Source organism: Psammomys obesus, unplaced genomic scaffold (genome assembly GCF_907164565.1).
Source record: "Psammomys obesus unplaced genomic scaffold, mPsaObe1.curated_primary_1811, whole genome shotgun sequence".
Lineage (NCBI taxonomy): Eukaryota > Metazoa > Chordata > Mammalia > Rodentia > Muridae > Psammomys > Psammomys obesus.
This window is the reverse complement of record NW_026596152.1, coordinates 6766381-6777756: the sequence shown is the minus strand read 5'-3', so window position 1 is coordinate 6777756 and position 11376 is coordinate 6766381.

The window sequence follows — 11376 nt, the reverse complement described above, 5'->3', positions numbered from 1 at the left end:
TAAGCCATGGAATAGTGGCTGTGTTGTAAAGCTCATGAAAGTAGCTTGCTGAGGTATCTTTAACTTGGATCTCTAAAAGCTTCTGGACATTGCATGTAAAGATCTCTTTGCATCCCACTAAAGGTTGCCGTGGCCTGTTTCAAGATGCTCTCAAGGGATTTAAGGATTGTCACTCTGGAATGTTCCTCTTTCCGCTGCTTTCCCATTTTCAGCCTGTTGGCTGAATTAAATGGCTTGGTGGGAGGGATGGGGAGTGAAAATCTTCCATTTGGCAACTGTAGCAGGTAATGGACAGAAAATAGTGTTTTGAGTGTAATGGATGCTTTTTAAGAATTAATAGAGACTAAGGGGGTTCTTATTTATTTTGACGAAAGGATTAAATGGGATACCTGTGCTATTTAAGATGCCATGGGAACACAGTGTGGAATTTATCTTCTGCGTGCTCACACTCTAATGTGTGTTTACTTTCCTGTCATGGGCTTAAGGTAATGCGTCCAGGGCTGAGGAGACTGCTAATTTCTTCTAGCGACGGTCTTCGTTGTGAAAACAACACTTCCTCTTCCTTACTCATGGAAAGACATTAAGCAACTCCAGATATTCCTTTGTTCTGGCTAGCTCACTGACATTACCTGGAAGATGCTAGACCCCTGGACGATGTCTTTAGCTGAGGCCCCTTCCTTGTAAATGGACAAGAGAGAAACACGTGTTTCTCTCAATCGGCGGCCCCTGGATCTGGAAGTCATAATGGGCACACAAAAGTACAGTGATCATCAGTAGCACCCCAAGCCAGTGAGATGGGGCACATCAGTTACCCGGATGGTAGAGTAACCAGCCTTCAAGAGGGCATGCTTAGTGAGCAGAGCGGACTCACGGTCCCAACACCCTCCACTAGCTTTTGCTTTGCAGAGTTTCCTGACAGCACTGGTTTTTAAATCTTTACTGAGGCATCAATGTTAATTGTGTGAGAGGCATATCAATGCTTGGGATGCTTTAGTGAGTAAATAGACCACAATTTCTGCCTCCACAGAGCTTATACTCTAATTAGGAAAAGCAGGTAATAAAAAAGAAGCACAATAAACAAGTGAATTATGTTCGGTAACCCTCTTACCTTCAGAGGATACATCCAAAGCCTGCAATGAATGCCTGATTCTACAGATAGCATTGAACCTTACATGTACTGTAGTTTTCTTACACACACATCTGTGGGAAATTGTAAAGTATAAATCAGGCATAGTGTTAGGCCCCCAATAACTAACAATTAAAGGTATAGCAGAGCACGATATCAAAGGTTCCCTGAATGTGTTCCTTTCTCCTGGAGAACATTTCACAACACTATATTCACAGCTCTTCTTGGGACAATGACTCGGCTTCCCCACTGCTGGTCTGGGATCTCTGATGCTTTTCTCAGAACTTCCTTGTATCAATATGCTCTAATTGCCCATCAAGGTAGCTAGATCAATGAATAACATGTCTGCATAAGCGGGACTCGCATCTGAAGACAGAACCATGTGGTGATTTGACCAGGGAACCTTTTCCAAGAAACAGTTATTGGCTGCGGTGGGACACCTGAGCTGATAGAGGTTTGGGTAGTGAAATATCAAACGTTCTGTTTTTTAAAGTGCCATTATAAGACATAGTCACTCATCAAGGAAGCAGTGTCTGCTCTTCACAACAGGACAGACACACATACGAACTAACAAAGAATGTGGCAGCATGAACAGGGCCTGCAGAGGTCCAAGTCAGAGGGGTCCCTGTGCCGAGAGTGGGGCGTGGACACAGGCCCCACCCTAACCCAGAAGCTGTCTGCAGTCGACACCCGCTAGCAAAGAAAACATTGGTTTTCTGCAAGGGCATATTGTACCACGTCTGCTGAAGCCAGAATCCCATCTGAAGACAGGAGCACATAGTGATTTGGCCAGGGAATCTTCTCCAATAAATGAATATCGGCTACAAGGGAGCACTGGCGTGTGGTTTGGGCATATTAACCACACTTGAGGGTAGGCCCTCTGCCCAGCAGTAGATTGTCAACACAAGCCAACTCAGTGCTATTTTTGTAGCTTTTTTTTTTTTTTTTTTTTTTGGTCTCATATTACTTTGGGCATATTTTTAACCTCACTGATCATTTGCTTGTATTTATAATTTCCGATTTTGTGCTTTTATTTGTGTGTGTGTATTTCTCGTTCTTTTACTTTGCTTTTGTTTATATTTTATTCTGCTTTTTTGTCTTTTTTGTTTTCTAAAGACAGAGAGAGAAAGAAAGAGAGGGCATGACGTTGAGTGGAGAGGAGAGGGAAAGTGGGGAGGATCTGGGAGGAGATGGGGGAGGGGAACCATGATCAGAATACATTACATGAAGACATTTATTTTCAATTAAAAAGAACTGGTATTTAAAGGAAATCTAAGATAAATAAAATGGTTGCTGTCTCTGGAATGGTGGAAGTGGGAGAAAGCAAAAAGTTTGGAGGTCATTCTTATCATTACTGAGGGGTTCATGGGAGATTTCTTTGAATAGTGAAGCTTTCACATTTACTTAAACTCATGGGTAAGTTACTCCACATCTTCCAGAAGTATATCTGAACATGAACCTGACTTTGGACCCAGTGGCCTGTGCTGGGGAAAGCCACCGAGTGCTAAAAAAAAAAAAAAAAGAAAAAAAAAAAAAAAGAAAGTGTCCGAATTGCTGTTTTTGTTGATTATACCTTGTTAAAGGAATTAAATGAGTCCTCAGTGAGAGCCAGCCCAAGGGCATGTGGCGGCATCACTGGTCAGGCGTCAAAGACTGAACTGTGCCCGGACCAGAGCTGGATCCACTAAATCAGACGCCTAGGATGAGTTAAGGTCTGAGTAAGTGCAGGAGTTGGAAATGCAGCTTGGGTTATTCTGGCATGCAGATGGTGTGGAGACTTCTGGTGCTGGGGCCTTCCCTTCTCTCACACTTGGCTACTTCCGACCTTTGGCTTCCTCATTTCAGCCTTTCCCAATGCCTCTTCTCTATTTCTTGATGTAGTTCAGAGGAAGGCTTGGGTGCAAGAGTTCAAGTAAGGGTAGGGACAGTTTTATGAGCCTGTGACTGGAGCTAGCCCTCCGGGACTCCTGTCCAGCAGGGCCTCATGCATGTTCCGGTAGCCCATCCCATTGTGGTGTAGTTCTGACTTTTGTCTTTGTATTTGCCTCCTGTCAGTGAAGTCTAGTGGCACAGTGGAGCCCAGCTGTGCGTGGGAAGATGAAGGCCGCATGCCACCTATTCATCTGTGAGCACTGAGTTCTGGTCTACCCACAGTGCGCGGAGACCCAGGAAGATCAAGCGGGTGCCAGGCAAGTGTGTTTTACCTCCACCTGGGTAAAAATGCTGACAGATCTGTCATGTCAGAACTTGCTACAAGTGGGGGAAGAAGGCACAGCTTATTAAGCACCCTGGACCTTTAGAAAAGTTGTTTTTATTATTTTTAATGATGTGTATGTGTGCACGGGGGGAGGGGCGTGCGGGTGCAGGTGTGTGCAGAGGCCAGAAGCCTCAGATCCTCCTGGAGCTGGAGTTGCAGATGGTCGTGAACCGCCTGACAAGGATGCTGGCAATGGACGTTGGGTCCCCTGGAAGAGCAGTGCATGCTCTGAGCCACTGAGCCATCTTTTCAGCCCTATACTAAGGAACCCTCTTAGGCTCTCTCTTTCTTTCTATAGCCAAACACTGATGCTGAAGTTAATGACATAAAAGGAAAGTAGAACACCTTTTGTCCCTTCTCTCTAGGAAGTGAAAGATAGACCGTCATTAGAAAACATGTGCCCACGGATCTGTGTGTAGGTGTGTGCGCTCTGGAGCTCTCACATGTGTGCTTGTGCCAGCACCCTTCGTGGCCCATGCATGGAGGTTAGAGAACAGCTTTTGGGAGCTGTTTCTCTCTTGAATGACTTGCATGATGTCATCACTGAATGTACATGTTGGCCATCTAGCCACGATGATAAATGTCGTTTTGGTATTCCACACAGGAGTCGAATTCTCTTACATTTGCACTAAAAACTGGCCTTCCATAAGGTAACAATAAATGCTAAATCATATGCTCACAAATTAAAAATTGTAAATAGCCAGTCAAAACTCATGACAAATGGAAAAAGAGATCACTGACAAAAGGCATTACTCCCTTCAATTTTTGCACAAAGGGCTACACATTTTCATCTTGTGCTTGGTCCTAGAAATGATGTGCTGCCTTCACGGAGCTTTAGGAAGCTGACTATAAGCAAAAGTATCCCCTTTCTGGCTCCACCTACCCAGATTCCCTTATGCTTCAAGAAGCAGGAGCCAGGACCTGGGCTGATTGCCGCCTCCGGTGGAGATTTGACTGGGCGCCCAGCAGAAGATGCTGGGACTCCGGGCCCCACTGCTGTGGGAATCCCGCCGGCCTGACAGTTTCCAGACGTCCCAGCCTGCAGTGGAGGAGGATAATGAGCAGTTCCCTTCTGAGGACGAACCAAGCATAGGCAGGAAGGGCGATTGTTAGCAGCTCTCCGCGGATACACCAAGGCCAGCAAAAAATGTCTGCAGACAAGTAATTTGGCTGGGCGTGTTTTGACAATAAACTCAAACCAGACAGAAGGCTGGTGGGGAAGGGAGGGAGAAGCTGGGGGTAGAGGGAGACGCCAGGAACTCAGCGGAAGAAAATAACTGGGCTCCTGCATGCTCACTGCCCCCAAGCAGCAAGCTGCAAAGAAACAAACATCCCTGGAGAGGCAGTGTGGGCTTGATGGGAGGAGTCCTGGACTGTTTCTCCATCCTTCCTAGGTCTTCATTAGCTTCCTTATAAAATCCCCTCAAGCCCATTTATCCATGTGAGTAAGATGGTGGGATTCCAAGAACCAGTCAAGCTCTGCTCCCTCCTTTGAGGCTTCACCTCACCCTAAATGGTTGCCAAGGGAATAATCCACAGCCGGGGCATCAGTGGGCGAATGTGCCAATAGACTAATCAGACTGAGATGGGTTCTGCTGGGTATGGATAGGGAACCAGAACTGAGTTGTTGACCCCGAGACACCTGTTGTAATTCCTAAAGACTGTAGCTCATTCTGTGTTGAATTCTAGCTGTCTAGGCTAATTATCTGTCTTTAGAAATCCACAGATTAGCAAGTGTGGGAAACATGGTGCTTGGGTGTAATGCGGTCAGTCAACAGGGAACGGAAGAATGCAAACCAGCATTCCCACTGCAGTTACTGACAGGTGCTCTTCGTGTGAGACGGCTCAGGGCCCTAATCCTAAAGAGCATTGCCCGTGGGGACTCCCAGTCTCTGAGGAACCCAGGGCAACCTTTGCCTGTGTCATTTAGTTATTTCCATGGGTATCATTTCTATATATCATATATTTGCAGCTAGCACAGATGTCCCAGCGAGTAAAAGTCTTTCCCTGCAAGTCTGAAGTCCTGAGTTCTAGCCCTGAAATTGAGAAAAGGGCAAAAGAAGGGTGCTGGCTCCTGAAAGCTGCCCTCTGAGCAACACACACACACATACACACACACACTGAAACAAAACAACAAGCAAATATTGGAAAAGGGCTCATGTTGTGATGTTTAAAGCAAAGATTTGAACCCCATAACCCAGAATCTATCAACACAAAATTACTCACTACCCTTTCTTTATCAGAAATTGTTTTTCATGGTGACGGAACAAACAGAAGTGTGAAATGGTATTTCTCATGAAGCAAATCTATCTTTAAGAAATCTATCCGTTAAGAAGAAACTTTTAATTTGACTTCTCACTAATCCCCTCCCCTCATCCCCAAAACAAAGCTGAATACATGAGTTGAGAATGTTGCTGCTGGGTAGGGTTAAATGAAGAGTGTCACCAAGTGCAGCTGCTAAGGCTTTTTCACTCCTGTCAACAATTAACTTGCAACTCTCTTGCAGAGAAATCTCTTCCCAGAGAGGCAGCACGTTTCAAAGGATCCAACCAAGACGTGCAAGGAACAGACTGCAGGACGATGCAGGTGGAAGTGGGCGGCTGAGGTTTGGTCTGGCTTCAGTGCTTCTGGTCGTCAGGATAGTGATGCTCTTTTGGTCGTCATGTTGTCTGGGAATGAAAGAGACCATACTCACCCTCCACGCTGTGAAATGCTCAGTGTGGACAAGCACCACACACACGCTGCATCTAGCAAGTGCTTGCTCAGGACCCAAACCTGCATCGCTCGCCTACTCAGGCTGCTCCATCATTGGAGTCTAAAGCAGCAAGCCTCATCTCATCCAGTTTCTTACCACAAGGACTCCAAGACTCACTCTGCTGGCAGTTCCGGCTCTGGTACACTCACAGGGATTCAATCAAATGTAACCGCCATGGAGGACATTAGCACACTTAGTCTGATGAGCATGGAAAACAGAATAACTTCCATAAGGACATTAGTGAGGCCCTATGTGCTCCTATATATCCTGTGATACAGTGTATCTTTGCTTCAGAAAACCAGTCAGCAGCAGCAAAGGACTTTTTTTTCCTTTCTCATGCCCCCTTAATCTTCTGCCTTTCTACTCTGTCTCAGACCTAAAGTAGGTACATTTCTTTCTGCACTAGCTGGAATGGTTGGTTTGCCAGTGAAGTATGCTCTGAGTCATGTGATAGTTAGGGACCACTTTTTTAATGCTGGTGTCTAGAAAGTGGGTGACAATGTCTGCATCACACACTTGGGCATGACCTTCCTGCCAGGCTCCACTGGATGTGCCGTTCCTTTCTCTTGTCTTCTAATTGTTCTTATTTCCATATGTTTCATAAACTTCCTCAGTAAGCAAGCCTAAAGAATGGCGCCAAGGTTGAACTCTGACCTCCACAAGTATGTGTGTGCATGTGCACCTGCATACACACGAACACATTATGGTATAGTATAGTATAGTATAGTATGTATTATTACGTATTTGTACACAATGAAGGAAGCACATGTCAGAAGCTAAAGAAGGCATTGATGAACATGCTTAGTCTTATTAAAATAACTGTCCCCGAATTACTGTACACGCTACACAGTCCCACTCAAAATACATCAGGTTAGCTGGTTATGGTGGCTCATACTGCAATTCCTGAGGCAGGAGGATTACCACAAGTTCTAAGTCAGTCTGTTCTACAAAGTGAATTCCAGGGCTGCAGAGTGAGGTCCTGTCTCAAAACAAACAAGAAGTTCTATCAGACTTTTTTTTTTTTTTTAAGAAATCAACAGGTTAGTTTTAAATTTTATATTAAAATGAAGAGAGACTGAAATAGGCAAAGGAGTTTGGAAACGTGCCAAAACTCGAAGGTCTGTAATCACTACCTTACTTATTTGCTCCAGCTGTGTGGATGGTAATAGCGCTGAAACCAAGCAGAGGCAGCAAGGTAGGTCAATAAACTCAAAAAGGGCATCCAGAAATAGCCATGAACATAGGGGACTGACCAATTTCAGCTAAAATTGTTACTGTATTTTATTGAGAAATGGTAGTATTTTAATGAGTGGTGCTTGTCTTAATGGATGTTCATTTATGCCAAAAGACAGAAATATTAGATAGGTGACAGAAATATGCATGGATAGATGATTGATTAATATAGATTGATGATTAATGATGATAATAGATAGAAAGAGATGATAAGCGATTGAGATATAGATAATAGATGATTGATAGATATGATAGGTGATTGATCAGTGGTTAATAGGTGTGATTGACGGTGTATTGAAAGATGATAGAGGTTAATAGGTGATCAATAGTTTATTGAAAGAGGATAGATAATGGGTGATAGATAAATGACAGGTAGATAAATGATAGATTTATGATAGATAATAGATAATTGACATATGGTAGCTCTAGTGCCAGCATTGATGAGGCAGAGGCAGAAGAATTAGAGTCCAGTGACAGCCTGAGCTACAGAGTAAAACTCAACCTCAAACAACCTGTTAAGAAGAAAGATGTGGCTGCAGCCATTCCTGATGAGACCTAATTCACTAGGATCAGAAGGAAGGAAAAGAAGACCTCCTCTATCAGTGGACTTGGGGAGGGGTATGCATGCAGCCGGTGGAGGAAGGGAGGGATTGGGACGGGAGGAGGGAGGGAACCACAGGGGGGATACAAAGTGAATAAAGTGTAATTAATAAAGAAAAGAGTCAATAAAAATTAATAAAAAAAAAGATGTGGAGGAGGAGGAAGAGGGAAGGAATGGAGACCATAACACAGTGCAGCCTCCTGACTTCTCCCTGCCCTCTCCATCCCTCTTCTTCCTTGTAAGTAAGTCTTGAGACTAATAGTGTCCCCTCTTCCTAACCCTCATCAAAGCAACTCCTGGAAGCCCTGTATTGCTGAGCCCCCAAACGCCTCCCTGGCTTTAGCCAGTTTCTTCACTCAGAGCTTAGGAATGCACTTGACATTTCAACATATATCAGACACTATTGAGACCTTTTGCAATGACATCTCAATCCCTGGAGAAGGCAAGATTCATTGTGTGCCAAATGGGTTCTCATCTCCCTCTCTGAGGATAGATGAGCTTGCGTGGTCATTCTTGACATCACCCCTTTTTTAGGTTAAATCCAGCTTGTTATTCATGGTTAGAAAATGCACTGGTCCTGAACCCAGTGGTCGGCTTAGGGATGCCCAGGTCCTTCTCACAGTTCCTCTTTTTCTGATGTCCTCTGTTCTCAGGAATTTTGCCTGAAGTTTATCTTGGGGGCAGGACAATCTGATTGTTATCAGCAGGTGAGTGCATTTTTAATGCTAAATAATACAAAGCGATGGGCAGGAAACCCTGTCATCCCTGGGACCCTCCGGAGGGTTCAAGAGTGTGTGCAGAGTCTCGTACTGAGGAGACGGAGGAGGTGAGAAGAAGGTCCACACAAGGCCGAGGACATTACTTTGATGGAAAGGACTGTAGATATGGAAAAGGAGATGAGCAGGCCTGATGCAAGCCTGGGAGCACCAGGCTGGGCTGACCTCACAGGTGTGGGGAGTGCAGAAGCAAAAGCCCTTCACCCAGGAAGGGCAGGCTCCAACTGCTCTTCAGGGAGTCTGCTTCACAGCACCACAGCATGTCTTAACTCCAGCACCCTGCCCCCACCAGCTCAGTGACCTTCCCTAAGCCAGTTACTGAGGGCTGTGGCCTCTCAGGGAGCATAGACTTTTGGACACTGCTTGGAGACTTGGCCCAACTTTGGTCCAACTGTGTCCATAAAGCTGAGTCATTCCCCTCCCCCCCCCAAAAAAAAACCCAAAAAACAAAAAACAATTCTACTACCCTTAAGACGGTGCTGGCCAAACCATTTCAGTGACTCTCCAGGTCCACCACCTTCCATAACTTTCTGTTTCTCTGAAGTCTAGTTTCTGCTTTGCTGTCACCTTGGTCGTGTTCTTTTCCAGTTCATACTGCACTCCCAATCTCTCGGCTACCCACTCCTGTCCCAACAGTCTGAATACCATCTGCCCTGCTATGCCTTGTGATGATTTCTGAGGATCAAACCCAGGCCTCCCTCAAGATAGGTGAATACCTTTATCTCCACCCCAACCACTTTATTTTATTTTTTTTAGCTAAGTCCCCAAGCTTTCCTTTCAATGTTTAGTTTTTAATTGGCCCAAAGTACTGGTGGAGATGTGTAGGGGAAGAAGAAACACGTGAATACGTGTGCACATGGTGAAATGATCTAAAGGCCCGCACCGTGCACACTTACGGTTTCTCTGAGGTGGAGTATTCTGAGTCTTCTCTTGCAGCTGTTGTACAGCATACTGACCCTGACCACAGAGACCCTTGTGTACAACAGCATATCAAAAACTATCCCTCCCAAGTGTAAACTGTTCTCAATGACCAATTCCTTCCCCTCCTTCCTTCGTCTTCTCTCCCCAGCCTATGATAACCACTATTCTCTCTGCTTCTTGAGATCAACTTGCTGATTCCACACGTGAACTCATCTTTACCTTTCCGCGGACGGTCTGTTTGAGTTCTCGTCCTGTTCTGTAGACCCATTGTGTGGGCACAGATGACGCGGTCTCCGCTTCCCTGGCAGACTAGCATTCCTTTGTGACACACCCATTTTTGTTAGCCGGTGACTCATTGATGGATGCAAATGTTGAGTTTGTATCTTGGCCATTGTGGCTATTGTGCAGCAGTCAAGGGAACACAGATAGCTGTTAGGCCTACAGACCCACTGGCAGGCTTCCTGGGTCATTTGTCAGCTCTGTTTCAAGTTTTGGAAGAAAGGTTGTTCTGTTTTGCCATGGCTGATGCATCCTCCAGGATATTTTTTTCTTGCTGTGGCTACATACTTCAAAATGTGTTTCCTTGTTGAGAGATGGAAAAAGGCATGATATGTCCAGGATCACGAGGGATGAGTTCTGTTAGGTCTTATAGTAAATGTGTGTATGGGTTCTGGACCTCTCTAAGTGCTCCCCAGCACAGTAACTGTTCTGTGATGCTCCTGACTGAGGATGTGATGACATGGACATTCCAGTATATGGCTCGGAAGACAGAGAGGACAATATTGTGGGGTGTTACCTCACACGAGTTTCCCTGTAACAACTGGAAGCCTCTTCTACTATTCCCCAGGAAAACAGCTGTCCTAGGAAGGCTGGGACATGGAGGGCAATGGCAGGCACAATAGAATGATAGGGTTACATCTATGTCCCTGTCCAGAGGAATCCGTCTATACCCCTCCATGTAAATCATGTTCAATAAGGATGAAAGCTTTCTGAGCCCTAATGCCTCAGTCTGTGAAGAATGTGGTGACAGCCTGGCATGCTGAGGAGGCTGACTCTTCTAGAAAGTGTGGTATGAGACCTTTAAGGACAAGGATTCAGCAAATGAGACGAACTGTTTTCCACAGACCTCCTCAGGGAGAACCAAGGGCAGCAGCTGGCAGAATCTCCTTCCCTCATCCAAAAATCTATCAGCTGTTAGCCCCTTTCTCCAGACGGTGGGCGAAAAAGAAACATCCTCATGCATCTTCTGTGAAGACAATGGCTTCTTACAATGGCTGTGGAGTCCCTGCCCCTTACCCAGCTGAGAGGGTTGGAAAGAACAGTGCAGGCTGTGGAATCTGTACAACAAAAGGGGCTCTGAGAAGAGGCAGCCCCCCACCTCACCCCTGTGTGTTAAAGGGCTCTGAGTGACAGGGGCACTGACCAGCCCAACAGCCAGGGCTCTGTGAGATGAGGGTCTGCTCCCTGTATGTAACTGCTTTTCTCCTCTACAGAAAATAAGTCTAGAAATATCACAAATTTGCTTGAGATGTGTTCTTGTTAAAACAAAAATCTCAGGGGAGAGATTAGGGAAAGACAGGCCAGTCACAAATTTCTCTGTCTCTCAGCCACCTCATTCTGGTCCCCACTATAAGTTCATTTAGGCCTTAAGAGGATACAGGAAGAAAGGAACCATAACTCAGCATTTCAGTGATGGGGTGCCCTGTG